This window comes from Chinchilla lanigera, unplaced genomic scaffold, assembly GCF_000276665.1.
Source record: "Chinchilla lanigera isolate Chin_1 unplaced genomic scaffold, ChiLan1.0 scaffold00032, whole genome shotgun sequence".
Taxonomy (NCBI): Eukaryota; Metazoa; Chordata; class Mammalia; order Rodentia; family Chinchillidae; genus Chinchilla; species Chinchilla lanigera.
The window spans coordinates 10,544,421-10,559,033 of NW_004955433.1; the positions used below are offsets into that span (position 1 = coordinate 10,544,421).

At 37.0% G+C, this 14,613-nt stretch overlaps 2 long non-coding RNA genes across 3 annotated transcripts; both read left to right on the forward strand.

Moving 5' to 3' along the window:
- The first annotated feature begins 6,428 nt into the window (after positions 1–6,428).
- LOC106148934 lies at positions 6,429–13,634 on the forward strand. 2 transcript variants are annotated; one of them, XR_001234720.1, is made up of 3 exons: positions 6,429–6,738; positions 7,684–7,771; positions 13,578–13,634. It is a non-coding gene; the product is annotated as an uncharacterized LOC106148934 (long non-coding RNA). The 2 variants fall into 2 exon arrangements; XR_001234721.1 differs by having other exon boundaries at positions 7,684–7,760; positions 13,578–13,606.
- Positions 13,635–13,712: 78 nt separating this feature from the next.
- On the forward strand, positions 13,713–14,400 carry LOC102022953. Its single transcript, XR_001234719.1, has 2 exons — positions 13,713–13,798; positions 14,045–14,400. It is a non-coding gene; the product is annotated as an uncharacterized LOC102022953 (long non-coding RNA).
- The last annotated feature ends 213 nt before the right edge of the window (positions 14,401–14,613 follow it).

The following is a 14,613-nucleotide window of genomic DNA, read 5'->3' on the forward strand; positions in this document are numbered from 1 at the left end:
AGAAAACTAGGGTTAAGGCTGGCTACAGGTGTAGATTGGGTTTTTTCGCTCTTGCTGTAGTAGAAAATATGCTGTCTATCATTACTGAAGTCAGGAAATTACCAAAAGTTATCACTCACTAGAAATGATGTTGAAACATTTTCTGATTCTTAACAAATACATTTCACTGCAACCTACTTACTCTTTTCCACTATATTTTACTTTTTAATGCCAATAGTGACCTACACTGCACAACTCACTAATTGTCATAACTCACTGAAACTCAGAAATATTCGCTCAAACTTTCCTAGTGAACTGTCTGAGCAGCAGGGGTAAGGGAAATGTGTCATGGAGACTTCATGCCTCTCTCTCTCTCTCTCTCTCTCTCTCTCTCTCTCTCTCTCTCTCTCTCTCTCTCTCTCTCTGTCTTATTTTGCTTGTGTTGGCTTTGTCCTTCACTTCCACATGGAAGTGAGATGGTATCCATTGTTCTAGACCCTAAATCCTCTCTGCTTTAGTCCTAAAGGCCCAGCATTTTTATTGCCTTATCATGTTTCACTGGCTTTGATTAGATCAAGGACCATGCCTGACCCACCTGCTATGATGAGAAGCACGCTATTTGTGGACTAGACTTCATGATATGCCTCTCCCATGACCAGGCATGGAGCTGTATCCAACCACGTGGCTGAAAGCAAAGGAGGGAAGATCAGAGTACGCTTAAAGAAGAAAGGTGGAAGGAAACAGAGTGTGCAAACAGTGCACGTCCTCTACAGGGCTAGGCCTAATCACAGGTGAAATTAGCAATAGCTTATGATGGACAAACAGGAGTTGCTGCTTCAAATGTGGCTTCCTCCTGACTCATCAATGACTGGGGAAACTTTAACAGGGGCCTGAAGCTGTCTGTCCATCACAGAAGACAACACAGGTTATAAATATTTCTAGGAGAGAGACGTCAATCCACACTAAAGTGTAAATAGCCAAGGCAACTTTTTCTTTTAATTGAAGTGGAAGGGAAAAGGTATTCTTATCCCATAAGGTTTTATAACAAAAATACCAGACTATGGATGGCTTATAATGAAAACTTTATTTCTCACTGTTCTAGAGACTAGGAAGGTCAAGATCAAGGTGCTACCAGATTCAGTGTCTGGTGAAGGCCTTTTCCTCATAGAGGACCACACTGTAATTTCGTATAGTGAAACAGGCAGGAGAGCTCTGTGGGGCTGTCTTATAAGGGCACTAATCTCATTCATGAGGGTTTCTCCCTCAAGAGCTGATCACCACTCAAAGGGCTCGCCTCCTGATACATCCCTTTGGTGGTTAGGATTTCAATATAACATATTTGGGCCAGAGACACTAACATTCAGACCACAGCAGTATCATATGAATATTTATACAATGGCATGGAAGAGAGATGTAGAAAAGAAAGTTGCAAAGAGAAAAAAAAATACCTTATTAAGTTTGGCCTAAGGCTAGCCCAATTCCAGTATACTAAAGACATCACATTTTAAAATATATCTGAAAGCAGTTTCCACACTTTGCCAAGAAAGCCCTTTTTGCTACTACAAGTAGATGGAAGAAATAGAAAATGTATTCCATTTCCTCAGAAAAATTGCAGCTTACTTGGAAAGTAGTGTGTGCAGTATAAAATCGGGATCACCACACGTAGTAATGGAAATTGCCCCTAAAACTGTGCACAGTACATCCCGTATGACCGTATACAGTGGCACTGTACAGAGGCCTTTAAGTAAGGCAGCAAGTCCCTTTCAGTCTAGGGTTAACTGCTTCCAAGACAGAAACATCACGGCAAAAGTGAGTGGTGGGGAAAAGCTAGCCACTTCATGGCAGCCAGGAAGCTGGGAAGACAAGACCCCTAGAAAAAGGGACCAGGAACCAGATAAAGGCCCCAAAGTCACACTCCCATGACCCACACAGACACACTCAGAAGCGCGCTTACTAATTTCCCAGACATCTCTCAAGCCATCAAGTTGGCAGTCAAGATTAAGCATCTCGGAAGCCATTCCCCAAATTGCATTCTATAGAAAAATAATTCTTCAAGGCTTTAATCACGATTGTACACTCAACAGTGTATTGGATTAAGAAGTTTGAAAAATGTCAAGTCTAAATAGCCCTTTCCTACAGATGTCTCAGAGCCTTTAGAATGTTAACATGTGAAGAAGTGTAGAATGAAGTATTTCCTGAATATGCATGTGGTGGGATTATGTGCCCCAGAAGATACATTTTGAGAAAAACTAGCTCAGTGCAAAATGAAAAGCAGGCATGCTTCCCTTTTCAAAGCTTGTCTATGTTTCATTCAGCAAATCATTATTGAGCATCTACTGTGTGCCAGGCACTGTACCAGGTATTGGCAAAAATACCAGCAATGAACTACATAGTCAAGTTCCATATTTTTTTTGCTTATAAAACTTTGTTAAGATAAAGGTTGAGGTTATAAGGACATAAAGGCAAAAAGACTTTAGCCCAACCTTCTAAATGTTCATGATTTAGGGGAGGTGGGGATCCACCAATAATTTGTGTATAATAGCGTAAGGGCTGAAATGGATAGCATTGCAAAGTCAAATGGAAGCATCTAGAAAGAGGGCTACACTTGGGTAGAGTGGAGAGTGTTAAGAGGAGGCTTCACAGTAAAGGATGCAAATAAACTGAGCCTTCAAACATGAGGAAACAAAACCTCCCAAAATGAAGTGATTGTAAAGACACATGACTTAGTAGAACCAGCTACAGAAGAGAAAAAGTAGGACCCCACATCTTACACTGGAAGAAGAGAAACAGCTCCACTGACTTCTCTAGGGTGCTTCAGGGGAGCTTTGGGCCCTTGTAGAGTTAAAACCGTGAAGAGGGGTAGATGTGAGCCAGCCCTCCTCTGTGTGGTAGCTCTGCATTTGAGCATCTGGAGAGCTCTGTGCGGAGTGAGCTGCTCAAAAGCTCACTGGTCTTAGCCAAAGAACCATTGTGTTTCCAAGGTGTGTTTCCCGGCAAGGCAGATTACACCTTCCACTCGAAGAGAGAAGCTGGGATGGATGCCAAACCCACTGCAAGCCACTCTGGTCCTTAAAATGGTGCTTACAGGGACTGGAAAATATAAACTGGATCAGTCACTCAAGACAGAAGAGCAATCATAACTGTAAAATTCCCATTCAGTTCTGTCCAATCAGCAGTAACAAAGGGACTGATCTTTGTCAACTCTGACACCAGCCAATTTTTATATATATATACACACACATATCATGTGTACTACTCAGTAAATTATTACAAAATGAGTGCCCCCAAGTAATCAGCACCCAGATCAAAACAATAGACAATAAACAACAGTACAGAAGCCTTCCCCCCACCCGATACACACATTTCTTTCTAGTCACTCTCCCAAGAATATCCACAACCTTTACTTCTAAAAGTATGAATTAGTTTTATCCATCTTATATTCCAGAGGAATGGATCAGTGGTGTGCACTATTGGATGGGACCCTCTTTGTCACTCTGTTTATGAAAGTCTTTTGTGTTGTTACGTATGGTAGTACATTACTCATCCTCAATGCACAGAACTTCACCTAGCATTTATTCAGCTATGCTACTGTCAGTGGACATTTGGGTAGTTTCCATTTTCTTGGCTGTTACAAATTGTGTTACTGTAAGCATTTTAGTCCACTGCTTTTGGTGAGCATATATATATATATATATATATATATATATATATATATATATATATATATATATATATATATATATATATATATATATATATATGAATTTATTTTGGATATATAACCAGCAGTGGAATTTCTGTATCATGCGATATGTGTAACAAATATTGTTATTACACATGCCAACAGATATTGCTGAACAGTTTATTCGCAGTTGTTTTACCAGTTTAATCAATAGCATTCCAACTGAACTATGACTTTGATATGGAAGTGGTATTGCATTGTAACTATAATCTGCATAAACTGAGTGACCAGTGAAATGTATGATTTTTTTATATTTGTCACTTGGATACCCTCTTTTATGCATTACCTGTTCATCTGTCCTGTTCACTTGCCTGGTAGGCTCTGTCCTTTCCATATTGACTTGTAGGGGTTTGGGTGTATTTTTTATATGAGTCTTTGTGGATAGGCATGTTTGGTGGGCTTCCTTCTCACCTTAATGTCACTGGTGATGGATGGGCATCCTCAATCTTAATATATTCTGATTCATTGAATGTTCACCTTTTACAGGTAACAAATGTTGTGTTCCATTTTAAAGAATTTTTTTTCCTTTTCTAAGGTCTTAGATATTTTCTGTTGTTGTCTTCTAAAACTTTTATATTTCCCTTCATACTTAGGTCTATAAATTATGTGGAATGAATGTTTTTTATGAAGTGAGGTTAGGGTCAAAATACGTTTTTTCTGCATATTTACCTAAATCTCAACTGACAAGTTTTAATACATAGACAAGAACAGCAAATCTTTTGTTAAAGAAGCTGGCATAGGATAAGGAAGAAATTCTGTTAACAACAAACATACCATTAGACAGAAAAAGAAGGCTTTTCATATGATTGTGCAGAGAACCTTGTGTGGAAGTCCTTGAAGATGAAGCTAACATGATCCAGTATTCCCACTTTGGCTGCATGACCACTGGAAATGAAATCAACATCCTGAGGAGATACCTACATTCTCATGTTCACAGCAGCATTCTTCATAAGAGCCAAATTGTAGAAAGAGTGTCTGTAAATGGATGATGAGATTAACAAAATGTGGGAAATACGTGCACGCGCACACACGCACACACACTCACTGTAATGTTATCCAACCTTTAAGGAAAAAAAAATTCTGCTCTTTGTGACAACATGGATGAGCCTGAAGCCTGAAGTTTTTAAAAACTAGGCACAGAAAAACAAACAGTTTATGTGCTCATTTATATGTGGAATCTAAAATACCCACCTTAGAGGCACAGGGAGTGCAAGGGTGGTTGAACAAGACTGGAGTATGAGGAAACTGGGGAGGGGTTGGTCTAAGGCTCAAGCTTTGCACTATAAGACAAATAAATTCTGGTGAATCAAATCTGCAGGTTGGTGAATATACCTAATAATGCTAAATTGTACACTTGGACTTTCTTAAAACAGGAGATTTTAAGTGATCTTACAACACACACACACAATAGTAACTGTGCAAGTTGATCAAAGTGTTAATTAGCTTGATTATGGCAATCATTTTATAAATTTTTTACATAGAACAAATCATGCTGTTGTATACCTTTAAATGTCTATTTGTCCATTATATTTCAATAAAGTGGAGATATAAATTTTAAAAAGGAGATGAGGCTAAGTGTATCTTTCTAATCTAATGATCTGCCTGCCGGCTCCCACACAGGCCTAAAACCCAAATACTAATGGCAGGTGCTTTATCACAACATGCTGTGGTATGCCACCATGCGTTTGGAAATCCTTTTCTCTGCCTAGGATCCCTTTGCTGTCTCTCATTCACCTCCTGCTACTGCACAACTCTCTCTCACACTCTATCATCTAAAAAGAGTTCCCTGATTCTTTTCCTCTCACAGTTAGCTTCCCCCACATTTTACTGTTTCTGTGGTAGCATCTTAGCCTGTCTTAGTTACGTTAGTGCCTCACTTCCAGCAGACCATGGACTCTTTCAATGCAGATACTGTGGTTTATCTTGGAATCCCCACCATTTAGCATAGGCCCCAGCTCATATAAGAACTCTACGTTTTGACTTGATTAAGTGAGTCAGAATAGTAGTAACTCCATCAACAGATACACTGGACTACAGAGACAAGACTATGATATGCTGTAGAAAGTAGAAAAGACATTAAATATAAGCTTCCCATAATATCTCCATTTATTTATTGACTATTTGTTTATTTAGGTTTTTGAGACAGGGTCTCATTACATGGCACAGGCTGACCTTGAACTCACTATGTAGTCTTCTAGTCTGGCCTCAAACTCACAGTGATCCTCTTGTCTCAGCTTCTCAGGTGCTGGGATTACAGGCATGTGCCACCATGCCTAGCACCCTTTTTAGATAGGGAAAGAACTAAGACAGACAGGAGAGGGATTACAGAGGTAAAAGAGGAAAAGAAGAAAAGAAGGAAACATTTGTTTTTATCAAGGATGAAGTAACTAGTATTGGGCTAGTCCACCCAAAACTTTGATATAAAACTGAAGAAAATATTAAAGATAATTATTTTTAAATGAAAAAACACCACACAGAAGTATAAGAAAGAAGGGATGCGTATGAGAAAGTCTCCTGTTTAGTCTGCTTTCTGTATGGGGAGAGTCTCCTGACAATGGCTAGAGAAGGTGAAGCCACAACAAGCATGATGGTCGTGCTGAGAAGAGGAACGAGAGATGAGCTTGAGACTGATGAAGCTGCTGGAACTTCAGGCCGGGGTTCTAAACAGGAAGCCCCTTCATAAAGAGAGGGGTTCTAGAAGTTTCTATGGAGAAGCTCGGGTCAAAATTGTGTTACCTTAAACAAGATAAGACTACACGAGGCAAAGGAAAGAACAATTTCTATGGCATTGGTGGATTGGAGCTATTCAAGGTCACACAGTAAGTTGTCAAAATAAAACTTAACAGTCTTTAAAAGAAGACAATGTAATTCAAATGTCCAAAAGTACACAACTGATCATGCCCAGCATACTATAAAAAATTACAACATGTGAAGAGTTGGGAAAATGTGACCTACAATCAAGAAGAAATTCATCTAAAGGAAAAGGCAAGGTGCTGACCCAGATGCTAGAATAACAGGTAAGGACATTAAATTTTCTATTACAAACATATTCAAATACTTAAATGAAATGTGTTAATAAATAGGTGAAGAATCTTGGAGGAAAATAGAAGCTATCCAAAGAATTAAGTGGAAATTTCCTAACTAAAAAGCACATTTATATGAAATGTAAAATTTACTGTATAGGCTGAACTACACATGGTAGAAAAAACCATCACTGACTTTTAAAACAGACTATCAGAACACAGTGGTGCACACCCATAATCCCAGCATGCCCGGAGGCTGAGGCAGGAGGTCATAAGTTTGAAACCAACCTGGATAATTTAGTGCCTTTGCGAGAGTCTGTCTCAAAATAAAAAGTTAAAAAGGAGCTGGGGACGTAGCTCAGTGGAAAGGATTTGTGTTTGACCCCAGCCCCAACCCCAGCCCCTCAAAAAAAAAGGAAATGCAGTAATTCCATAAGAAGATGACATGTTTTTTAACAGATTTTAAAAATTAACAGAATTTCAGTGATTCATGGGAAAACAGCAAGCAATGTGATGTGGCACATGTGTGACAGGAGCACCAGAAAGGAAGGAGAGACTGAAAAGGGGGGAGAGAGGTTATTTTATTAAAAAAGTAATGGTGTGAAATTTACCAAGTTGCATGAAAAACAGCCCAGCAAACCCTATAAAAAGAGATACAAGAATGAGGGAAATTATACTTGAACTCCTGAAAATAAAAAATAATATCTTAAAATAGCTGGAGAAAAAAATGGCACATTATATAAAGAGGAGTAATGATTTCTCTTAGCCAATTTCTTATAAAATAAAAACAATGGCTGCCAGAGGACAAATAGAACATTTTCAGAGTTCTGAGGAAAAAAAGTTGACAATCCAAACTTTTATATCCAACAATGTGTATCTTTTTAAAATTAGGATTAAAATAAAGATTGCCACATAAATGACAGAATTTTTCCGAAACAGATCAGTGTTGCAAGAAACAAGGAAAATTCTTTGAGCTGAGCGAGCAGGATCCACACACAAGCTGGAGGAACGAAATGGTGACTATGAGGTTAAATATAAAAGACATTATTTTCTTCTCTTAATTTCCTTAGAAGAGAGAGGGAAGAAGGAATAGAGTGGTGAAGTGAAAAACCATATACAGTCAGAGTGTAGAACCCAATCTCGGCTCTGACACCTATAAACTCTGTGATCACGCACAAGTTCTTTAACTTCTCTGAACCATTTGCTTCCTTCCATTACTAAGTTAGTAACCCTTACCTTTGTGGGGTTGTGTTGTGGTTTAGATCAAAAATGGCCCCCATTATGCGTTTGATGTGAACGGATTACAAGGATGCTAAATCTGACTTGCTGCTAAAGGGTAAGGTCTGGTTGGAGGAGGTGGGTCACTGGGGGTGAGACCTGGAAGGGTCCATCTCTCCTTTCGGCTCTGCTTCCAGGCTGCCAGGCGGGGTGCAGCTTTCCACCACTCAGGTCCTTCCACTGTGCTGCTGACATGTGAGGACTGAAACTTCCAAAATGTGAATGAACATAAACCACTCCTCCTTTAATTTGCAGGTGTCAGGTATTTTGTCTCTGCAGCAAGGAAAGTGATTAAGATGGGCTGTTTTTCAAAACGGGAAGAATTACATGAAGAACTTAGCACAGTGTCTGGGGCATGGGAGGCACTCAGAGAAAGGAGCCGTTCCTTTGGAGGAAGTTGCAAGCTGAGTAAGAAAAATCAGCGATTAACATTCAGGCTGGAGCTGTATCTCAGGGATAGAGTGCTTGCCTGGCATGCAAACCCTGGATTCAATTCCCGGCTACACATACACACACACACACACACACACACACACACACACACACACAGAGTTTGGAATTGTCTTTAACTCAAGAGTATCTACAGTTTTAATAACCTTTATTTTTCACTGCTCTTACTAGAATAAAAATAACAGATGCTCATGTTATGGACATTGGCTTGATCATCTTAGGTTTATATATGCAGAGACATTAAATTTCAGAGCCATCCATCATTTCAAGTATTGCAAATCCTAGCACTGTATATTTCATATTAAAATCTCCAGAAAATGTGTGCCTCAGATGCAAATGATTTTACAGTATGCATGAACTTTTGTCAATATGACCAAAACAGCAGAGTGTTCCATACTATTTCCCAAACCTCTGTTCCCTTGCCTGCCACCTTTAAAAGTGTTACCTCATTTACTTAACATACTTTAGCTTCCAAAGGCATCTTGGGGAACTATTATATATGGAAAGTCTCTTTGCTTTCTTATTACTGATCAGACAAAGAAAATAATTACTTGAAAACAGAATAAAAGCAAGGCAGTGTTGTTGCAATCTAGCTACAAACTATTGCTTTCCAGGAGCTCTGTCTTTGCAAGAAAGAGAAAAGAGATTGGAAGCAAATGATGACCAGATGTTGTAGAAGGGTTAAAAATACTCCAGTACCTGAGACTTTCTCCTTATTGGAATCCAATCCTAAAGAATGAAACAACTACAAGAAGGAAAGCATTCTCAATGTGCAATTTAATGTTATTAATGCACTGTTTTTAAAATTTTAGTCCCTCATATAAAAACAGTGGACATAATAATAGCAGGTACCTTACAGGTTTGAGGTAAAGGATAGGCAAAACAATATATGTGGGTTTCTTAACACACTGCCAGGCACATGGATAATATTCAGAAATAGTTCAGCTATGAATTAAGACACTATATACACACTCCTTCTTCTTCTCCATGAGGAAACACAGAGAAGATCTTAGTCATTTACCTTTTTACAAGCATTTTGGAATTGGACAGGCACCGCCTTAAGGAGGAAGTCACTGACATCTACAGCTTTAACTTATTAGTGGGCATTTTATTTTGAAATTTCTGGGCTAAACATACAAAGTTAGTTACCAAAAGCCATTTAAAGCTAGCATTTCCTTCCCCCAGGTTTCTTCATGAGTCTGCTCTGCTCCTCTCCTTGTGAGGAGAGATATTTATCTTCTACTTTCTCTGTGTCTCTGTCTCCTCCCAACCTGCCCTCCACTTCTCTCCTTCATCTCTTCTCTCCTCTCCTTTCCTCTCCTCTCTTTCCTGTGTCTGTCTCCATCTCTCCCTCCCTCTCTCAAACCATCACCTGAGTGAACATTCAGCTGATACTAGTGCATTTTAGAGTCATTTAAAGATAGAAAGTCCTACATCTATCTTATTTTCCAAATATTTCACATCAGGGAAGACTACATGACGCTGGTCATCCCTCAAGTTTAATAATGCAGTCTTTGTGTCTACTGAAAATCATTTTCAGCAGCAACATAAAGAAAGCTTACCAATAAATTTGAATTTAGAAATACTTCAAAAATAGAACTATAAACTTCTAGAAATGATGATGTATTTACTTCTGATGAACGAATCTAAAGCTCATGACATTAATATTGTATCTTTTTCTTCTACTGACATATGCTGTTAATTAATTGCACTTTTGCTATCAGAAACAAATAAAAAACAAACAACATAAAAAAGAGTATTGTCAAATCCTCACCATCCATCAAACACAATGTTTTTCACTTTCATCAGATATTTACCATCCATCAAATATGTTAATATTTATGGAGTATTTATGGAAGAAATCTGCTAGAATAAATAAATAATAAAGCTAATATCTTCTTTAAAAATAAATCAAGAAACTTATCATAAAGTTCCCCATAATTTACTGAAGCAATAAAACAAGAACAGAAAAGCAGTAAGTAGACAGGATTGTTTCCATTATTCAGGATGTCTAACTACCCACAAAATATTTTTTTCTTAACCATCAAAGAAAATGTTTTGCAAGCTTCATCTGCCAGTAATCTTTTTATCAGTCTCTGTAAGGCCGTAAGTGAGTAGATATACATAGAAATCCATGTTGAGAGCTTTTCTTTTCCTCTGATTTGATCCTGAGTTGTTATATATATGATTACTCAAAATTATATTTGCTATATTCCAAACTGAGACTGATTTTTTATTTTTTCATTATTTTGTCAAGTTTTAGTACTAAAATTATGAAAATTTCCTGAAATTCATTGAAATGTTATTTAAATTTCTATGTAATACATTGACTGATTATTCTCTAGCTTTATCTAAGTGATATAAATCCTTATGTTGGTCAAAAATTCCTAAAAGAAGGAGAGAAAATAAAATATTTATATTTTTGCATGCAAGATAAAATAAATACAAGTAGTAAAAGTCTTTGATGCAAACAATTTTTCTATAGTACACTAGTGATAAAAGAATAAAAGTATTTCACTGTATACCACCAGACCAAGGCTCTGGTTAATTTTATTTTTTCCTTTCTTTGATTGAAAAATATAATTTCTCTTCCTCTGAATTATTCAAGTCTGTTTCAGGGGTAATCACATTCCTGGGAATAAGGAATTAACTTTCTGTTCAAATAGCAAATATTTCAAACCTCCATCATAATAACTTACTACACCAGTTGAAGAGTTAATATGCTTGGATGAACTGAAGTTTGTGAGTCATATAGGTGGAAAAAATGATCACACTTTGATCCAAAATGGTCACTTTGTAAACACAGATTATGTGCACATTGCTGAGAAAGAGCAGTAATATTAATACTAGCCAGTACTAACTTTGTTTTTGTTTGGGATTTTAGACATTAATTAGAACTTGCCAAATTATTTTACAAATGCTTTGGCCTAATTATATTGACTTGAGTAAACGGTGGATTTTGCAGGTTTTTTCTTGTGTCAAAACTTTACTAGCAAAAAAAAAAAAAAAAAAAAAAAAAATTTTTAAAAAAAGGGGCTGGGGATTTAGCTCAGCGGCAAAAGCGCCTGCCTGGCAAGCGCAAGGTGGTGAGTTCGGTTCCCAGTACCGGAGGAAAAAAAAAAAAAAAAAACTTTACTAGCATTAAGTATTTAAAGTGAGTTTCTTATAGACACCATGTATGGGATAGTATTTTTAATCATTTCTATCCATTTTTATCCTTTAATTGATACATTTGGATCATTTGTATTTCAGGTAATTATTGATATATGGCTTAAGCATGTCCCAAATATGTTTGTGAGAGTCATTTCAAGATATTGATGGAAGATGAAAGATTAAGGGAAATGGTTTTTCTTACCAGTCAGATAACAACTTCAGGCTGAGTGATAAGTCACACTGTAACATTCACCAACAGAACAGCCTTCACCTGCCCACACCCTGACTTCACACTCTTAGCTTATATGAGATGCTTCAAGAAATGTAAATGTGGAGTGCAAGTGTAGCTCAGTGGTAACCCTCTTGCCTAGCTGCTTAAGGTCCTGGGTTTAATCCCTAGTACTGAAAAACAAAGAAATTAAAAACACACTAAATAAACACACTACATTTATTATAGGAAAATATTTTATAATATATTATTCACTGTATTCAATATTGCCTTTATAAATTGCAAGCTAAAATTTTGTGTTATCCCTCCCAAGAAAGTTTCATGTCTCCTGAGAAATACAGATGTTTTTAATGTACAAAATGATTTAAGAAGTAGTATTGTTTCCCTTTTTGTTTTGGCCTCCAGGAGGCTCAACATTAAATTCTTAACCTTAAAATTATAGCCTTATAATTGATTTTCCATCCTTACCCTTTATGTTACTGCAGTTTTATACTTTACTTCCTGTGTTATAAATGCCATAATTTGGTTATTATTGTTGTTTTAAACAACCAATAATATTTTACATATACTCACATATGTCCCATTTTGAGAATATTTGTTATTTCTTACAATTCCAACCTTTTAATTGGAAACATTTCCCTTCAGTCTAAGTAATGTGTTTCTTCTTTCATCTGTTGATGAACATGTGAATTGTGTCTAGATTCAGGTTATTATAAATAAATCTGCCATGAATTTCTCTTAAAGTACCTATTCTTTTTCCCTTGGGTAAACATATGAGAGTGGAATTATTGAATTTTATGATTAGCAACTGTATATTTAATATATACGGAAGTATTAACATGTTTTCCAGTGTTTACATTCATGTTGGCATATGAGAATTTCACTTGTACTACATCCACACCAACCATTGATAGTGTTAGTCTTTTAAATTTTAACCATTCTGAGTGAGTAGTGGTTTTGATTAGTATTTTCTTAATAACTAAAAAAGTTGAATAGCTTCTCATGTGTCTACTGGTCATGTGCATGTATATTTTTGTGAAATATATGTTAAAATATTTTACCCACTTTTTTGGGTTGTGAATTAAAAGAGTTCTTTATGTATTCTGGACCCAAGTTCTTTGCCAGATGTATCATGACTACTTTCTTTCAGTCTGTAGCTTTTCATTTCACTCTTATAATAGTATATTTTGGAAGAAAGTTTTCATTCACTTTTGAACAGTGTGAAATGATAAAGTGGCAGATATGTTTTTCCTGCCCACATATTAAAAAATGCCATTCTATTGTCTTTCAACTTCCATAGCTTTGATCAATATGTCGGTCATAACTCATGTTGCCATTGTAAGGTGTGTTTTTTCACTGTGCCTACTTGTGAGAGTTTTCTTTGGCTGGTTGTTTGGTTTCAGCAGACTGACTATAGTGTATCAAGGTGTTATTTTCATTATAGCTATCCTTTAGGGGTACGTGAACTTCTGTAGGTGGACTTTTTTTGCAGAAAAGAGTTTATTGATACACTACAAGAGAGTAATAGCTGCACTCCAAGACAGGAATGCACAGAAGGGAGAAAAAGTGAGGAACTTCATGTGTGATTTTAATATGAGGAGGGAGTATGGAAACACCATCTTAAAATTCTCTCTTCAGTTCCTGGTGGTTTCATTGTCCAGCTACCTCAGTTTTGGGGACAACAAGGTGTTGTTTCAAAACTAAGTAGTGTTTTCTTTGACAGGGATTAGTGCCATTGGCATTGCTGGAAACAGTCCTTCTGAATAAAATTAGCTTAAGGTTAGTAATCAAGGGGATAAAAATAAACTATAAATGTTTGTACTTGAAAGGGACTTTTGATGTTACTGTGAGATAGAGAAGAAATGACATTTTTTATGATACGACAAGCAGTTGGATCACTGACTGATGTATCATAGTTCTTCCATGTAACTTACAGGATAGAAGGTTAGTGTTCTACTACAGACTTATCATTCAGCTGTAATGTGGCTTTTAAAGAAACAATGATAAAATAACCATGACTTTTCTGTGATAATTCAGCAAAGTAAATTCATTAACTTGGAACACTGTGGTCAGTCTCTAACTGTTTTCTGCTGACAAGTGATGAAGTGGGGCCCTGATGCTGGCTGAACCACCACTTGGGAGAAAAGGGTTATTTATTGTATTTAGATTGTCTCTTTCCATAATTTCTAGGTGAGAATGTGAAATGTGATCCACATATGGTATGCAGCAGAAGGAGAGCTGACTTAACCTAGAAGACACAAACTGAGAAGAATCAATTAAAGATGCAAGACCCAAATACCAGCAGTAGTATAACAATTATCCCTACTGTGAGAAGACACTTCCATCATAAGAAGCCTGAAAACCAATTGCATTTACCCAGAGAGCCGAGCAAAGCCTCAATCTGTCAGCAAGGACAAGGAAAATGATGTGCTACAGGAGGTGGTCACAGAGCAACTCCAACCTGCCTTGGGTAACCAGCAAATGTGTTTCCATTGCTAATAAAAAGAAACTATTTTTCTCAAATTAAAGAAGGTGTATAATCAATAGTATTGTCATTCAATTGACTGCTTTTCTCAAATATATAAATGGGTTATTTGAAAAACAATACTTGGAGGTCCTCTTTTCTATCTGCATCCAACAATTTGCCTTACAAAAGTAAATTGAGAATGCTGTATTTTCTGCTGAATGGGTTAGATGCAAAAATGCAGGAAAAGGGGCTGGGGATTTAGCTCAGCGGCAAAAGCGCCTGCCTGGCAAGC